This window comes from Marmota flaviventris, chromosome 9 (assembly GCF_047511675.1).
Source record: "Marmota flaviventris isolate mMarFla1 chromosome 9, mMarFla1.hap1, whole genome shotgun sequence".
In the NCBI taxonomy this organism is placed as follows: Eukaryota; Metazoa; Chordata; class Mammalia; order Rodentia; family Sciuridae; genus Marmota; species Marmota flaviventris.
This window is the reverse complement of record NC_092506.1, coordinates 69,711,272-69,720,152: the sequence shown is the minus strand read 5'-3', so window position 1 is coordinate 69,720,152 and position 8,881 is coordinate 69,711,272.

The window sequence follows — 8,881 nt, the reverse complement described above, 5'->3', positions numbered from 1 at the left end:
AGGTGAATTTATTCTTCTGAAAAATATTCTTGAACACTCCCTACATCCAAGCTCTACTTGTCATTCATTGGGCAGAGCTGAGTTCCTGGACTATCACTGAATGCAGGAGAGTCTAGGAAGGTGAACATTTTAGATGACATCATTGCCAAACTATATAGAATATGAGTTCTGTAAGAAAGAAGAGATTATATATTAGACAGGCAGATAGAAGTTTTTGTCACACTAATTGGGAAATTCAGAAGGTGAGTTGAAAAAAAGAATGATCACAATTACAAAACAATAAAGTGGCCAGGAAAATAAAATGATGGCCATACATACAGCAAATATGCAAAGAAATAGAATCCTGAGGCCAAGCAGAGAAGATTTGAGGAAACAATCTGTGAATCAGATTAATGCGTGCCAGAAAGATAATAATCTTATAGGAAAAGAATATTTATATAAGTTGAAGAAATATGCCATTTTAAGATATAGAGTTCATCTTATATTTCTCAGCAGAACAGAGGGATACAGATATTCATTTAGCATTTCTGGGAAATATTTCTGAACTCAGGCAAAGAAAGAATATTATCAACAAATGGGAAGAAACATATGAGTATTGTTCAGTTAAATTAATGAAGTCTAAAACACTAAGAAGTGAAAGAAAATAGGAACAAAAGCAGAAGTTACTGAGGTAAGTATAACTAAATGTATATGCAGATAGAATTTCTACTCCAAAAATTATCATACAGAATAATTAAACAGCACAGTTGAAATGATTAGTGAGAAAGCTTATAAATACTTAGGAAGATGTATTTAACAAGAAGTAAATAGAACAAATATGAATAAAATGATAACATCGAAGTACATAGAACAAGGTTTGAACAAATGGTAAGTTGTATTACATGGTAAATTGAATATACAATGTTACAGACTTTTAATAAAGCAATCTTATAACACTTATTCAAATATATAAATATATAATGTATAAATAAACATATAAATATCATTTGATCCAGAGACCTCATTCCTATCTGCAAAACCATAGTAGATAAAATATCGATAAATCAATATTTATTTCAGGTTTATTTGTAGAGGAAAAAAATAAAAGTAAAAAATCATAGTAATAGGAGATTGATAAAATTATGGTACATGATAAAATATTATGTAGCCACTAAAATGATTTGAGCTATGCTGTGTGACTTTATAGATGTGTGACTTGGCATTATTCTGATATATAGAAAAAGTAGATAGTTGTTATGGATTTCCTTAGTGAGATGCCATCCAAACTATGTAATTCAAATAGGAAAGGGGAAAAAGCAAGAACAAGTACAGCAGACTGGTGTGATTATAATTCACAATATCCTATATTAGTTGTAGTTCATACGATGCTATTTTTAGTCTTACACCGATTTTGCATAGGTATATACATTTTACATAGTTGTATTACATACATGTATATTAGTCATATATACATTTTAGTTGCATGTGTGTGTGGTGTAATATTTTGCAGTGCTGAGGATCCAGTCTAGATTTTGTGCATGCTAGTAACTATTATATATTTTATGAGTAACTGAAAGAAAGGAGCTCAAAGATCCTGAATAGAAATAAATTGTAAAGAAATGGAGACATTAATTATCCAGATTTGATCAGTATACTTTGTATATATATCCTGAAATATCTCACTGTGCCTTGTAATACATATAACTATCGTGCTAATCAAAAATTTTTTAAAAAGTGTAAGCAGATTGAAATGCTAATGACCTAATTTAAACATTACATATGGTATACATGCATCAAGCTATCACACCGTACACCATAATATGTATAATAATAATAATAATAATTAATTGAAAGGAGTTAAAATATATGTATATTACATTTTGCACTTGTGTCAATTATGTATATCTGCTAGTAAGTGTTTAGATGCATTAAATGATATATCTGCTAGTAAATGTTTAGATACATTAAATGATTTATTTCACAAAAATAGTACACTTTTAAAGGGCAAAAGTAAAAGAAATATGAAAAGAATATCATACAATGCATAAGAAGAGATTTTGGGGAGGTTGGTTTCAGAATTGAAACTAGGGGCACTTTACCACTGAGCTACATTCCAGTTCTTTATGTTTATTATTATTATTTTTCTCTGTGAAAGGGTCTCACTACGTTGCCCACACTGCCCTTGAACTTGGGATCCTCCTCCTTCTTCAGCCTCTAGAGTTGCTGAGATTATAGGGGTGTGCCATCACTCCTGGCAGAAGAAATATTTTTTTAAAGAAAACTATATACAATTCCATATTAAGAACTTTAAAAAAATCCAAGTGAAATGAATTATTTCCTGGGGAAAATGTTTGATTAGAATAAACAGTTAACCTGAATATAGCAACACTTAATTTGATAGGGAAATTATCTTTATATAGCAATATAGTAACATGCAGCTTATGTGACATACATATAAAGCCTTTACTCTATCACCAGGCAGTCATGTTAAGATTCATTCATCTCTTGAGGAGAAGATAGTATACAAACTGTTGCACAATTTCATTTTCAGAAATAGAATAATTGATATGAAGACCCAATATAGCACAAACCATCTTCAAATAAAAATTTATCATTTTAGCTCTATATTGAAAGATTAATAGAGAACCCAAACAATGCCAGAAAAGAATGCATGGGAAATATAAGGTAATCTACTAACATAATGGCTCATACAAATACATTAAAAAGCTAGTTAGAAACATGGCGGTGGGCGCAGAGAGATCAAGTCTCTGACCTCTTCAGCTGCGCAGGCATAGGGAGTCATAAACCATCTAAATGCTGTTTGTTCAGGATCACTAGGCAATGCTGAGCTGACGTGGATCTGGGGCGAACAGTCTGGGCCTCTCAGAACACACACTGAGCCCGGATCCGCTGAATTCAAGCTCCCATTTGCCTGCATATCGCAGACAAACTGCTGTGACTCAGCAGTAAACCATCCCGCTGAAACAACTGGTCGGCCCTTCTGAACCTGCGGAGGTTAATACCAACCGAGCCTTCATAGGCAGTGGCCAAAGGATTGAGACGGGCCTTGGGGGAGCCATTCAGGACCCACCCGTTGCATCAGTCACCCAGCAAAGGGAACGAACTGTCGCCATTTGCATGGGATACCACCATGGCAGAGAACTGACGTCACCAGAATGCGGCAGAGGAGATAACTTCATTGAAACCAGCGGCGGCAGGTGTGTAACCCCCTAGCCCTCCCTCTCCACACATCCGGGAAACCTTAAGGGCCCCTCCCAGCTCTCCCGCGAGCGTGATAGTCAGACTGAGGGAATCAGGAGTGGCGCGGGACCCGCGGTGCGGAACCCCTGGCTAGTGCTCCCACCAGTGCTGACAACCGAGGTCTCTTGCACCAGCTACCAGGGGGCATGGCTACCGGAGAGCAAGCAAAATTCGCTGAGGGTTCTCAGCCCCAAGCTCCACAAACTTAGGGTCTGAGGGAATGGCAAACAGGGAGAGTGTGCCCAGTCGTTCAAGAAAATAGGGCTCCCGGGAGCAGCAGACCTGGCGTGTAGCCAGTATTGTGGTGAACGTCACTGGTGAGCGGGGCCTGGCTTGAGGAAAAGTTGGGAAGTGACTAGACACAAGAGAAGGCCCTAGGCACCCAGGATTGGAGACCCGCCCAGTCTGGGAGGAGGAGCTGCTGCACAGTGATTGGTTCCCGCATATTTAGAGGAGAAGCTTGGCCCGGTGGGCACAGCTCCACCTACTAGAAGAGAAGTTAATCAAACTCTAAGACTGCATTTATTAATTTTTTTATTATTATTTGGGTTTTTTTTCATTTTCATTTTTTTTAATTTTTAAATTTTTTAAAAATATTTTTGATTATTTTTTAATTTTAATTTTTATTTTTTGATTATATTTTTTAAATTTTTTTCTTTTTTTATTTTCTATTTTTTTCTTTTGTCTTTTCATTTCTTTTCAATTTCCTTATTCCCCCTTTTTTGAATTCTACCTGCTTACTCTCATTCTCTTTAGTGACTTCTTCCCTTCCCTTCTAATGCCTTTCCTCCCAAGCATCAAATACATTTATAGGAGTAAACAGTAACTCAGCAGTCAAACAGAACAAGAAGTAACATGAGCAGCATGAAAAAGCAAGGAAGAAAAGAGTACAAACAATGCAGGACAGCCTAAATATTCAGGAGGACCTAGAGGCATCAGAAAAATGGTCAAATGAAGAACTCAAGGAATACCTTAGAAAGATGGAATGGAACCTTAAAGAGGATATGAGACAGCAAATTCAAACAGTGAAAGAACATAATTACATAAACAGATAAAAGAAGCAAATAAGCATCTTTACCAGGAGATAGAGATTATAAAAAAATTCAAACAATAATTCTAGAAATGAAGGAAACTATAAACCAAATTAAAAACTCAAATGAGAGTATCACTAACAGAGTGGATCAAATAGAAGCCAGAACGTCAGATAATGAAGACAAAATATATCATCTTGAAAAGAGTCTAGCCAACTCATAAAGGCTGGTAAAAAAAATCACGAGAAAAACATCCAAGAGATATGGGATAACATAAAAAAATCAAACTTAAGAGTCATCGGGATAGAGGAAGGTATAGAGGTTCAAACCAAGGATATGAGCAACCTGCTGAATGAAATAATTATAGAAAACTTTCCAGAAATAAAAAAGGAAACGGATATACAAATTGTAGATGCATACAGGACACCGAGCTCACAAAATCACAGTAGACCAATGCCAAGACACATTGTTATGAAGATATCCAACATACAGAACAAAGAGAAAATATTAAAAGCTACAAGAGAAAGGAGGCAGATTACATTCAGGGGTAAACCAATAAGGTTAACAATGGATTTTTCATCACAGATGCTGAAAGCGAGAAGATCCTGGAATAATGTATTTCAAACACTGAAAGACAATGGATGCCAAACAAGAATTTTGTATCCAGCAAAATTAAGCTTCAGGTACGACAACGAAATAAAAATCTTTCATGATAAACAAAAATTAAAAGAATTTGCAGCCAGAAAACCAGCATTGCAAAGCATCTTGAGCAAAACACTACACGAGGAAGAAATGAAAAACAATAACCAAAACCATCAGTGGGAAGTGCCTCTGTAAAGACAGAGGGCAGGGGGAAAGCTAATCATGGAGAAACAAACTAAATTTAAAAAAAAAAGATGAATAATCAAACATGGCTGGAAGTACAAATCATATATCAATTGTAACTCTAAACGTTAATGGCTTAAACTCTCCAATAAAGTGACATAGGCTGGTAACATGGATTAAAAAAACAAATCCAACAATATGCTAACTCCAGGAGACACATCTGATTTGAAAAGACATACAGGCTGAAGGTGAAAGGTTGGGAAAAAATATACCACACACAGAGTCCTTGTAAGCAAGCAGGAGTGGCCATCCTCATATCGAATAAAATCGACTTCAAGACTAAGTTAATCAAAAGGGATAAGGAAGGACATTATATACTGTTAAAAGGAACCATTCAATAACAAGACATACCAATTATCAATATTTACGCACCAAATAAGGGTGCTGCAACTTTCATAAAACAAACTCTCCTCAAGTTCAAGAATCAAATAGACCACAACACAATAATTATGGGTGACTTCAACACACCTCTCACCATTGGACAGATCCTCCAAACAAAAGTTGAATAAAGAAACTATAGAACTCATTATCACAATCAATAACCCAGACTTAACTGACATATATAGAATATATCAACCATCATCAAGTGGATATACTTTTTTCTCAGCAGCACATGGATCCTTCTCAAAAATAGACCATATATTATGCCATAGGGCAACCCTCAGTAAATATAAAGGGGTGGAGATAATACCATGCATTTTATCTGATCATAATGGAATGAAACTGGAAATCAATCATAAAAGAAGGAAGGAAAAATCCTACATCACATGGAAAATGAACAATATGTTACTGAATGATCAATGGGTTACAGAAGACATAAAGGAGGAAATAAAAAAATTCTTAGAGATAAATGAAAATACAGACACAACATATCGGAATCTTTGGGACACAATAAAAGCAGTTCTAAGAGGAAAATTCATCGTCTGGAGGTCATTACTCAAAAAAAGAAAAAAATAACAAATAAATGAGCTCACACTTCATCTCAAAGCCCTAGAAAAGGAAGAGCAAAAAGACAACAAATGTAGCAGAAGGCAAGTAATAATTAAAATCAGAGCGGAAATCAACAAAATTGAAACAAAAGAAACTATTGAAAAAATTGACAAAACTAAAAGTTGGTTCTTTGAAAAAATAAATAAGATCGACAGACCCTTAGCCATGCTAATGAAGAGAAGAAGAGAGAGAACTCAAGTTACTAACATATGGGATGAAAAAGGCAACATCACAACAGATACTACAGAAATACAGAAGATAATTAGGAAATATTTTGAAACCCTATATTCCAATAAAATAGAAGATAGTGAAGATATCAATAAATTTCTTAAGTCATATGATTTTCCCAGACTGAGTCAGGAGGATACACACAATTTGAACAGACCAATATCAATGGATGAAATAGAAGAAGCCATCAAAAGACTACCAACCAAGAAAAGCCCAGGACCGGATGGGTATACAGCGGAGTTTTACAAAACCTTTAAAGAAGAATTAATACCAATACTTTTCAAGTTATTTCAGGAAATAGAAAAAGAGGGAGCTCTTCCAAATTCATTCTATGAGGCCAACATCACCCTGATTCCGAAACCACACAAAGACACCTCAAACAAAGAAAACTACAGACCAATATATCTAATGAACCTAGATGCAAAAATCCTCAATAAAATTCTTGCGAATCGGATACAAAAACACATCAAAAAAATGTGCACCATGATCAAGTAGGATTCAACCCTGGGATGCAAGGATGGTTCAATATACGGAAATCAATAAATGTTATTCACCACATCAATAGACTTAAAGATAAGAACCATATGATCATCTCGATAGACACAGACAAAGCATTCGACAAAGTACAGCATCCCTTTATGTTCAAAACATTAGAAAAACTAGGGATAACAGGAGCTTACCTCAACATTGTAAAAGCTATCTATGCTAAGCCTCAGGCTAGCATCATTCTGAATGGAGAAAAATTGAAGGCATTCCCTCTAAAATCTGGAACAAGACAGGGATGCCCTCTCTCACCACTTCTGTTCAACATAGTTCTCGAAACACTGGCCAGAGCAATTAGACAGATGAAAGAAATTAAAGGCATAAAAATAGGAAAAGAAGAACTTAAATTATCACTATTTGCAGATGATATGATTCTATACCTAGAAGACCCAAAAGGGTCTACAAAAAAACTACTAGAACTAATAAATGAATTCAGCAAAGTGGCAGGACATAAAATCAACACGCATAAATCAAAGGCATTTCTGTATATCAGCGACAACACTTCTGAAAAGGAAATGAGGAAAAACACCCCATTCACAATATCCTCAAAAAAAATAAAATACTTGGGAATCAACCTAAGAAAAGAGGTGAAAGATTTATACAATGAAAACTACAGAACCCTAAACAGAGAAATAGAATTAGATCTTAGAAGATGGAAAAATATACCCTGTTCATGTATAGGCAGAACTAACATCATCAAAATGGCGATATTACCAAAAGTTCTCTATAGGTTTAATGCAATGCCAATCAAAATCCCAATGGCATTTCTTGTAGAAGTGGATAAAGCAATCATGAAATTCATATGGAAAAATAAAAGACCCAGAATAGCAAAAGCAGCTCTAAGCAGGAAGTGTGAATCAGGCGGCATAGCGATACCAGATTTCAAACTATACTACAGAGCAATAGTAACAAAAACAGCATGGTACTGGTACCAAAACAGGAGGGTGGACCAATGGTACAGAATAGAGGACACAGAGACTAATCCACAAAGTTACAACTATCTTATATTTGATAAAGGGGTTAAAAACATGCAATGGAGGAAGGATAGCATCTTCAACAAATGGTGCTGGGAAAACTGGAAATCCATATGCAACAAAATGAAACTGAATCCCCTTTTCTCACCATGCACAAAAGTTAACTTAAAATGGATCAAGGAGCTTGGTATCAAATCAGAGACTCTGCGTCTGATAGAAGAAAAAGTTGGCTCCGATCTACATATTGTGGGGTCGAGCTCCAAATTCCTTAATAAGACACCCATAGCACAAGAGTTAATAACAAGTAAGTTTGGGACTTACTCAAACTAAAAAGTTTTTTCTCAGCAAGAGAAACAATAAGAGAGGTAAATAGGGAGCCTACATCATGGGAACAAAGTTTTACTTCTCACACTTCAGATAGAGCCCTAATATCCAGAGTATAAAAAGAACTCAAAAAATTAAACAATAAGATAACAAATAACCCAATCAACAAATGGGCCAAGGACCTGAACAGACACTTCTCAGAGGAGGACATACAATCAATCAACAAGTACATGAAAAAATGCTCACCATCTCTAGCATTCAGAGAAATGCAAATCAAAACCACCCTAAGATACCATCTCACTCCAGTAATATTGGCAGCCATTATGAAGTCAAACAACAACAAGTGCTGGCGAGGATGTGGGGAAAAGGGTACTCTTGTACATTGCTGGTGGGACTGCAAATTGGTGAGGCCAATTTGGAAAGCAGTATGGAGATTCCTGGGAAAGCTGGGAATGGAACCACCATTTGACCCAGCTATTGCCCTTCTCGGACTATTCCCTGAAAACCTTAAATGAGCGTACTACAGGGATACTACCACATCGATGTTCATAACAGCACAATTCACAATAGCTAGACTGTGGAACCAACCCAGATGCCCTTCAATAGATAAATGGATAAAAAAATGTGGCATTTATACACAATGGAGTATTACGCAGCACTAAAAAA